Here is a 10,974-nt window from a genome sequence, read left to right as displayed (position 1 = left end):
CTTTGCAAGCATTACTAGGGAGGGATATTTTAGTAAACACAGGAATATAATTCACAAAAAGTAACTTGCCACCTTCACAATGATTCGAGTAACTGAGCCTCTCTTTGCACAACCAGAAAATCACATCGCAAACCTCCTTTGCAGCAACTGTATCAGATTTTCCTCTCCACTTCTTAGGAGGTGGCGCTGTTGTGTTACATTCATCTGCTCACTTCTAAACTGCAGAATCAAAGACGTTTAGAGCCATTAGTCTTAGCTATATAAAGACTTCTCACTTCTAAACTTGCAGAATCAAAGACGTTTCGTGCCATTAGTCTAGGGTATATCAATGCTTCTCACTTCTAAATTGCAAAATCAAACACATTTCGCGTCAGTAGCCTTGGCTATATCAATACTTCTCACTTTTAAACTGCAGAATCAAAGACATTTCGCACCATTAGCCTTACCTATATCAGTACTTCTTACATCTAAACTGCAGAATCAAAGACGTTTAGCATCATTAGCCTAAGCTATATCAAGACTTCTCACTTCTAAACTGTAGAATCAAAGACGTTTAGGGTCATTAGCCTTAGCTATATCAATACTTCTCACTTCTAAACTGCAGAATCAAAGACGTTTAGAGCCACTTAGCTATATCCCAAATACCACTTCTCTACCTTCACTTCTTCTAAACTGCAGAATCAAAAAGACGTTTAGTGACACTTAGCCTAATATTCAATACCTTCCACTTCTAAACTGCAGAATCAAAAAGTTAGTGACAAATAGGCTTAAGCTATATCAATACTTCTCACTTCTAAACTGCAGAATCAAAGACATTTAGCGCTATTAGCCTTAGCTGTATCAATACTTCTCACTTCTAAACTGCAGAATCAAAAACGTTTAGTGCCATTAGCCTAAGCTACATCAATAATTCTCACTTTTAAACTGCAGAATCAAAGACGTTTAGCACCATTAACCTTAGCTATATCAATACTTCTCACTTCTAAACTGCAGAATAAAAAATGTTTAGGGCCATTAGCCTAAGCTATATCAATACTTCTCACTTCTAAACTGCAGAATCAAAAATGTTTAGCGCCATTAGCTTAGCTATATCAATACTTCTCACTTCTAAACAGCAGAATCAAAAATGTTTATTGCCATTAGCCTAAGCTATATCAATACTTCTCACTTCTAAACTGCAGAATCAAAGACATTTAGCGCCATTAGCCTAAGCTATATCAATACTTCTCACTTCTAAACTGCAGAATCAAAAATGTTTATCGCCATTAGCCTAAGCTATATCAATACTTCTCACTTCTAAACTGCAGAATCAAAGACGTTTAGAGCCATTAGTCTTAGCTATTAGGTATATATCAATACTTCCAAAGTGAAACCTATGTCAAAATGTGGCATTACTTTTGAGATCGAGAAAATTCAGCCAAAACTCAAATTGACGATCACTCCCAAATCCCTCGACACCAACGGTATTAGATCCATTACCTCCTGAGTTACATGTTTCAAGTATTATCCTTCATGCAATTAACACATCTTTCATTTCATCAACATTACCAGTCTGTTCTGCTCTTGACATTTCAGCAACATGGTCCACATGAGCCATTCTTGTTCCTGACTAGCTGTCATAACATATCTGAGCATCATTACACTTGGATGTGCATAAGTAACTGAAGATAATGCTTTCATTTCTGCTTTCTTTCTGGTAGGCAAACCTTTACTGACTGCTAAAAACAGTTAAAATATGGATCCACGACTTGACTGTGAATTTAAACTACGCAGCTGGTAGTACTTCAACGAAACAGTGACGTACAAATCTCGTCTTAGTTTTCTACGAGTGACCTCAAAGGCGAAATTGCGCTTATTTTGTGGTGTCTAGATTGCATGTCCAACCATTATTTCATTTCTTAAAAACGAGAAGTTGTTTAGTGTCGTACGTTAGGACTGGACCATATCTGGACTCTAGACGGAAGGTGCTATCAACCAACTTATGATTTCAGTGAACTTGATGTAGTAATAAGTATAGACCTATACGATGGATTTTTAATAGATTATTTTTTTGTATGTCCTAATGTTAACAAATCTCGTGATGGTAAAAAAAAAAAAAAAATGAAAACGTATTATAACTAGGTTCTCTCTCTCTTCCTTTCCTTTACATCGTCATCATCATTGTTTAGCCAGATCTGAGCCTCTCGGTCCACCCCTTTCTCTCTTGAATTATACCCTCACTGTCACATTTACCTACTGAAGTTAATGAAATAAACGTGAACTCAGCTGAGAAGCCAAACATTGTTAGGCGATCAAAACTTCAGTATAAAATGGGTTTTATTTTCAACAAAAACGCTTTGGCAACGGGACGCAATGGTCTTGCTAAAGCTGTTAACCTAACACCATCCTACCCGGTAGGATGGGGTTAGGTTAAAGGCAAGTTTTGTACATATAAAAAAAGTCTTAAAGTCTTGGCGAACGAGTCGAAAGAAACAAAAGATAAGAAAAAAGAAAGAATAAGAAATATTCCAACTCGTAGTACTGCAAAGTGAAGCTGTTTAATGTCGCTACGAGTTCCTCTCGCCAGAAGGAACTGAAATGTTCGGACGACGCCAATCAATGGATCTTATTTCCTCCATGACGTAAGAGGCTCAGCCACTGGATGGATTAAGTGTCGTGCCATCCAAGATTATCTGTAACCCAAATCTAGTGGGACGCAATATGACCCGAATGCCACGGTCTTGGCTTTGTATGGCTTTACGCGTCTCGGAAACGTTCAAGAGGAATGCAAACATTATGAGAATCAGCTTTACCCCTCACACACTCTTATCCCAAGCACTCTAACTTCACTCTTTGGAAGAACGCTAGACATGACGAGAAAAAAAATAGCTTCATTAACATAAAGGGAAAAAAAAAAGCGTTTCAGACTGATTGAAGACATTTTTCAAACCACTGGCATTCGATTTTAAAATAAGTTCACGTGATTAATTAAAACTATCAGGCCAGGAAACCACACTCTCTGACGCATGGAAAGACATCGTCACCTTACTTGATTAACCACACGTACCTTTGAAGCTACGCGACGTGGAGGAAAATATACAATTCACTTTAATTCACACACAAAAAACATGAGCAAATATCTCGACGAATCCAGCTGTCAGAGACACGTTATTTCACCAACACTCACTCACTCGTACTGACGCCATGATGGTCACGTCTTGTGACTCTCGCCTGAGACTTGAGCAGCTATAAGTCGCTGGAGTTGCCTGGAGATCTTTTTTTTTTTTTAATCTTTACTTTCATTCTTTCTTTCTTTTTCGCTTACTCGGGGAGTAAGCCTACAAACCACTTTGTTTTTGTTGTTGTTTGGGGTTGGGGTAGGGATAGGAAAGGTCTATGGATGAGCCTTAAAGGGTCTGAAAAAAGTGTATCGCGTAGATTTAAAGATACAGGAATCGTAGGGTAGGGTATTTACAATTTATTTATGAGAATGAAAATGTAAAATATAAATAACGTGCATGTTAAACAGTACAGAAAAATTGTTTTTAATAAAATATGGCATATATTTATCATTTTACTGTCGTTGGTGAAATAATGAGCTAATTTTTCATAGATTTTAGCACGTTTTAATTTCTTTGATGTACTTAATTTATAGGCTACATTTATGTTAAATTATTTTGTGTTCCCGCTTATAAGTGAGAATATTATGAACGTGTTTGATTCATGTCCTTTTCATGTGATCCTTGTTGTTGCCATGAGTAGTACTAAGTATGAGTATTAATTACGAGGACCGCTTTATGTTAAATTAGGACTATAATGTTTGCATCTTACGCATCAGGGAAAAATCTTGCACGATCGTCCCGAGTAAGCTGGAGGTCGCATCAGGCTTATTTATTTTAAAGCGGCCAGAAGACAATTTAACTTATATCACAGCTTCTGGTACTTAAATGGTTCAATTAGAGCTTCCAGAAGTTTCTAACGTTCTCCTACTTGCAATTCTAGACAAAAATACTCAAAGAATTCTCAAGTTTTATGCCAACATTGAGTTTTTTTTATTGTATTTGAAGTCTTATCTTCGTCAGCAGAATCATTATAATGCGTTTTTAAATAATATCCGAAGAGCAGATGCGTCGGAACCAATATCTTCAGAGCACCGGGCAGACAGACGCTCAGACAGACATCCAGGTGAGATTTCTATCGGGTATCATGTTATATACAGCCTCTGGTAACAATTTAAGAGAAGAGGGTCTGTGGTTTCTTTCTATCCATTTCGGAGGCTGACTGAGGAGTTGCTTTGGCGACGCGCAAAGAAGAATGGATTTTTTCGTGCTTTGTAAAGTTGAATCACGCTGAATACTTCGCGGTGTTTGTCCTGACCGCCATTAAGTTTGCATAGCCGTTTATCTGCCTTGAAATGCTTTTAATAGTAGCCTCGTGTACTTGTGCTGATACTCTTTGGGGCTTATATTTATATACCTACATATGTTACAGGGCTTGTGTGAAATCAGGGATTTCACGAAATCTCTAGGGAATATGTGAAATGACCAATTCGCTTGGGAACATTTTATCCCAGAAAGCTAGTACTGAACACGGTGAAATAGTGATTCATCTACACTGTTTCGCCGTGTTTAGTACTAGCCCCTGGAGAGCCAAAATGTATTTTGCCGTGTTTAGTACTAGCCCATGGTGGATCAAATGTCCTTAAGTGAATTTGATCCCCCACGGGTTAGTACTAAACACGGCGAAACACATTTGACCCCCAAGGGACTAGAACTAAACACGGCGAAACAGTGTTAGATGAATCACCGTTTCACCGTGTTTATTACCAGCCCTCTGGGATCAAATGTTCCTAAGAGAATTGGTTATTTCACATATGCCCCATATTCCTTGTAACACACACACACACACACACACACACACACACACACACACACACACATATATATATATATATATATATATATATATATATATATAGATATATATATATATATATATATATATATATATATATATATATAATATATAATAATAATAATAAGGGGCCAATATTGCAGCTACACAATCTTTAATATAAAGGTTAGCGACTTCGGAGCCAACGTGACCCTAGGCTTATATAGTCTAATTGTTCTAATGGGTAATCCGCCACTGACTTTGCTCCCGGATTCCCAGATACTTCAACAGTCCATCAACTATTTGAATTATTCCGGCTTCCATATCACCATTCATTACTACAACCTCTTGCAGTTCATCTTCTCTCACAACCTTACCAATCTTATAGATATTTTTTCTGTGCCATGATTTCTCTCCACATTCCAAAGGAGTTTTGTAACCCCTCCACAAATCAGTAAACTACAAATTCCATTCAAAGACTTCGTGTTCTGTCCGATAGCTGCGCATCTGCCTGTGTCTTTCGCAGATTTATTTATTCTAAGTTCATTTTTAATCATGTGCCTTGCTAGGGAAATAACTGCGCGAGACTCAACTTTTATGGTGAGGTTCGAACCCACATGCTTGGTCAGAATAGAGTGAAACTGAACCACTCGGCTGCCAGTGAAGGTTTCAGTCTGTTTCATTACTGTGCCTCCGTTCATATTCTCTTTCTTCCATATTAATTTCTAAAAACTGCAAAGAAAACATTTCCTAGAGTCTGTAGAGACTTGTACATCCCTGGTCTCTCAGATCAAAACAAACAAATATATCAAGAGTACTATATACAGGCCTACAATGAAGATCCTTTCTCTGAACACCTTGGAGCTTGGAGAGGACTCGTTATCATCACTGTACCATGAAAGACGCGAAGGCTGGCAAGAAACCATCACAAACATCGACATGACTCACAACAGTAAAAAGGCCTGGAGCACCATCACAAAGCTTAACTCAGAAGACCGGCACACATGCAGCAAGAATAGCACCAGTCACCCCTAATGAGTTCGATTCCCGGCTCGGCCAACGCAGAATCAGAGGAATTTATTTCTGGCGATAGAAATTCATTTCTTGATATAATGTGGTTCGGATCCCACAATAAGCTGTAGGTCCCGTTGTTGCTAGGTGACCAATTGGTTCCTAGCCACGTAAAAATATCTAATCCTTCGGGTCAGCCCTAGGAGAGCTGTTAATCAACTCAGCGGTCTGGTAAAATTAAGATATACTTGACTTAACCACTAATGAAGTAGCCCATCAATTCCTAATCATTGGAAAGACCAACAACCAAAACGGGGAGAGGGGATATCTACAGAAAATGGAGCAAGGCATACAACGCATCTTGTCACAGAGTGATGATATATTTGAACCATTTACCGTCCACGAATTACAATCTGCTATGAGAGACATGAAGTTAGGGAAAGCTGCTGGTCTAGACGGTCGAGATGATTTTGCATTTCGGAGACAACACTAGGACTTGGCATCTTGCTCTTTTCAATAAATGTGCAGAAACATACCGAATCCCAAGAATATGGAGAAGAGCAAGAGTTGTGGCCCTTCTCAAGCCTGGTAAAGACCCAAGCTCACCTAAGAGCTACCGATCAATTTCCTTACTTTGCACCATCTACAAACTCTATGAATGCATGATAATGTCCCGCCTAGCCCCCACCATCGAGGAGAAACTGACACCAGATCAAGCAGGTTTCGACCAGGACGATCATGCTGCAGTCAGGTCTTGAAACTAACACAATTCATAGAGAATGGATTCGAGAACAAACAAATTACAGGCGCTGTGTTTGTCGATCTCACAACTGCCCATGACACAGTCAACCACAGAGCTCTTCTCTTCAAGGTAGCCCAAATGACCCAAAACCCCACCATTGTGAGCATCATTGGATCACTCTTTAAAAACAGATCTTTCTATGTGGAATTGGACAGCAGGAAAAGTAGGTGGAGGAGGCAAACAAATGGTCTCCTGCAGGGCTCTGTACTAGCCCCATTATTATTCAACATCTACACAAATGACCTACCACAACTCCAGGACATCCGGAGGTTTATATATGCTGACGATCTCTGCTTTGCAACACAGTCACGTTCCTTTAAACCACCAGACTATTATAAGAAAAGGCGCCTCAAAGAAAACCCTATGAAAACTCAGATACGCTCATTCCATCTGAACAACCACCAGGCATATTACAGAAAACTGAAAATAAAATGGGAAAACGGGGAACTGGAAAACCTTCCGCATCCAGTCTATCTTGGCGTCACTTTAAAAAACTTTGAAGCAAACGGCTTTAGCCTTGTGTTACTCCACTGCAGAATATTGTGTTCCTGTATGGGAAAGATCAAGCCACGCCAAAAGAGTGGATATCGAGCTAAATAAAGCCTGACGACTAATCACTGGCACACTGAGTGCAACACCCCTGCCAGCTCTGTATAGACTAGCCAGCATCGCACCACCTAACATCCGTCGAGATGCCATAGCTATAAAGGAAAAGACCAAATTAGCAAATGATCACTACAACCATTGTGAAACAAGAAGACGTCTGAAATTTACGTATGAGCTTCATGACAGTGAAAGAACTAGAGACCCCAGACCTATCAAAATACAGACTGCAGAAATGGAGAGAGAACGCCAGTCAGACTACTAATAATGCCCTCCCTGACCCTAATGAAGACCTGCCCTGTGGATTCTCCCTCACCAGAAGGAAATGGGTCACCCTGAATAGAGGAAGAACAAAAGTTGGTAGGACAGGGGATAACCTCCAGAGATGGGGTTATGCAAATGTTGCTCAATGCCCCTGTGGGGAACCAAACCAAAATATGAATCACATCTTGTGTAGCTGCCCACTAGGGACACACTTGTTCGAACATGGATCTAAGAACGGCAAACGACACAGCACTCCAATGGGTAGAACAATGGTGCGATAAGATATGATGATATTAATTTCTATCCTCTCCTGACAATTGGTTCATAGTACGTACAATTGCTTTGAGGTTTTCCTCCTGTGACACCTTCCAAACCTTTGAGTTTCAATTTCCTTTCCAGCGCTGAAAGACCTCATAGGTCCTAATGCCTGGACTTTGACCTAAATTCTATATTCAATTCAAATCAATTCAATTCAAGTCTATTTCAGTTCATATAAGCACACCTATCGAAATCAATCATCTTTGGCTTGAACTAGATTAGACCTATCTCAGTATTTTTGTTTTATTGCTTTTTATAAGTAATCTACAGCTTAATTTTACTAAATATACAATATGTATTTTGAACAGCCTCTCCCCCGTAGGGCACTAGTGTTGTCAATTCACCTCATGTGGTGAACTGTAGGCATTATTTAAGGTTCTTTGCAGCGTGCCTTCGGCCCCTAGCTGCAACTAATTTCATTCCTTTCACTGTACCTCCTGCCATATTCTCTTTCTTCCATCTTACTTTCCACCCTCTCCTAACAATTGATTCATAGTTCAACTGCTTTGAGGTTTTCCTCCTGTTACACCTTTCAAACCTTTTCTCTGTCAGTTCCGTTTCAGCGATAAATGGCCTCAGTTACTCCAGTGCTTGGCATTATGCCTAAAACCTAAAAATAAATCAATCAACAGCCTCCTAACCTCCCGTCTCTGCAAACGTGGAACCAGAGGAATTTATTTCTGTTGATTAGAAATTAATTTCTCGATTGAATGTGGTTCGGATCCCACAATACGCTGTAGGTCCCGTTGCTAGGTAAGTACTTAGACCTCTGAAATCAAGGAAATACTTAGACTTATAAAGTTGTTGATGGAGTGATGCCCTTTAATTAATTTAATTGCATATAAGATTACCTCACACCTGTTTTAATGAACTTATATATACATATATATATATATATATAGGTATATATATATATATATATATATATATATATACTGCCATGTATATATATATATATATATATATTATATATATATATATATAAGAGAAGAGAGAGAGAGAGAAAGAGAAGAGAGAGAGAGAGAGAGAAATGTGTATATTTTGTCAATTATCTGTGCAAAGAAGGTAAAAGTTGTTTTCCCACATTTACCACGATTCTTGCCTTCATTGCATATTTCTATAGGCTTCTTCCACTTACGTTGAATTCTAACTCTAAATTTATATCTAATATATATATATATATATATATATATATATATATATATATATATATATATGTGTGTGTGTGTGTGTGTGTGCGCGCACTCTTCCTGGGATGAAGTTTAAACGCAGAGGGGTGGTGGTCCTAATACCTGAAGCTGAAGACGAAGCCATAGAAATCCTATAGTACCAACCCTCCGAGGAGGCCCCCGAAGGACCCCCAACCCAGCGTCGCACTGTTCCACTGCAGTTCCACACACTTCACAATGTTCACAATGTGCACGTGATACAGAAGACAAGCGAGGAACCGGTAACGTCCGGTAACAGAATGTGTTCAACTGTCGGCACTTTTTCTGTCCGCCCTCAGATCTTGAAAACGGCTAAGGCTAGAGGGCTGCAATTTTGGAATGTTGATCGTCCACCCTCCAATCATCAAACGTACCAAATTGCAACCGTTTAGCCTCAGTAGGTTTCATTTTACTTAAGGTTAAAGTTAGCCACAATCGTGCGGCTCATACAGCGTTATACCAACACCACCAAAAGATAGATCTATATTGTCGGTGGCTTTTATATATAAACGATGTAGACAGAAAACTCGATTGCTCTGAAGGAACTTCGGCGCATTTTATACTTTTTTTTACTTTCTAAAACCTGATGTCAACTGATGTCAGCCTCTCTCTCTCTCTCTCTCTCTCTCTCTCTCTCTCTCTCTCTCTCTCTCTCTCTCGTTTCACCTGATCAGGAGTGGCTCTAGGTCTAGAACAAACACAAGACTCGATCGTGTACATGATGATCAATTAAATCACTCAATCAAGGACGAAGTTTGTGTGTAGAACACTCGCACTCACTTCATACACATAGGCCTACACACAAAAGGCTTATTTCCATCAGAGAGTTGACCTCCTCTACACCAGGGTCTAGGTTTGTACTATACCTAGACCGTGCTCTACGGATTTTTTTTTTTTAACCAGGCTTATCCATGATGATTTGTAAATATTGTAGGTAAATATTTTTGTAGTATTTTGTAACATCTTACCTATGTAAATGATATGTAATATTTTTTTTAATAAAAGTAAAAAATTACCGTGTTCTACACACTGTTCCATTCCCACCGGGTTCTGGTGCAGCATAATTCATGCATTAGGTCTACTGCTTCCATTCCTACCACATTCATAATCCACCTTAAAAGAGGAGTTTGGGAAATAAAAGGGATGTCATTTTAGATTTTTGTATTTTATTAAATATTAAGTTTATTAATATTAGTGAAAAACCCCATTTTACAACTGACATGGAAAGAGACGAAGACTCATTTCGAGGATTTCTTCTTTGGGATCATCACAAGGATTTAGAGGCCTCAATCCTCCAGTGTCAAAGTCGTCCTACGTAAGTCCTCTCTCTATCTCTCTCTTGAACCACAACCCTATAAAAGCAACCGTCAACTTGTATCTTTTCCGTAGACTTTGAAACTGGGGACCAACCAATGCCAGAAAAACTCGAAAAGCAGTCTTCTAGGAAAAAAAAAATGTAATTAATAGTTCCCATTTTCATTTGTATCTAAACATTGAACACCTGGCTCCCGTTTTCTTTACAACTTTGTTTAGTAAGGGATGACTAGGGAAAGCAGAATCACGTCGGGCGACGCGAATTTGGTTCAGGTTTGGTTAACACTGTCAAGCGGCAACCCCATATTTGTTACTTGAATGCACGCTGTGATTAAAATAGCGCCATCGCGTGTGTTGGTTTATTTTTTTCATGTGCGGTTCTACGGGATGTTAAAAGGACGCCGTCCTAAACGAAACGAGAAGTCAAGCTTTATTAACATACGGCCATGTTTAAAGCAATCAGAGGAACAACAGAAGGTTTTTTAAAAAAAGCAGCAACATTTTGGTCCTTCGCGAACTCGAATGTATAGTCAAGGAACAGAAGGGAGGGAGGGAGGGAGTTTGGGGGCGGAAGGGAAGGGA

The 10,974-nt window shown here is 39.1% G+C and overlaps 1 protein-coding gene across 1 annotated transcript in view; it reads right to left on the bottom strand.

Annotated features, from left to right (window-relative positions):
• The window catches only part of LOC135207218 (uncharacterized), a 68,796-nt gene extending 65,607 nt beyond the window's left edge, over positions 1-3,189 (bottom strand). Inside the window, exon 1 of the mRNA XM_064238830.1 lies at positions 3,047-3,189. The gene's annotated coding sequence lies outside the window, so the exon portion shown is untranslated. The remainder of the gene's footprint in view (positions 1-3,046) is intronic.
• Positions 3,190-10,974: the final 7,785 nt, after the last annotated feature.

This window comes from Macrobrachium nipponense, chromosome 32 (assembly GCF_015104395.2).
Source record: "Macrobrachium nipponense isolate FS-2020 chromosome 32, ASM1510439v2, whole genome shotgun sequence".
In the NCBI taxonomy this organism is placed as follows: domain Eukaryota; kingdom Metazoa; phylum Arthropoda; class Malacostraca; order Decapoda; family Palaemonidae; genus Macrobrachium; species Macrobrachium nipponense.
The sequence above is the reverse complement of the archived record's forward strand: the minus strand, read 5'-3'. Positions and strand labels throughout refer to the sequence as shown.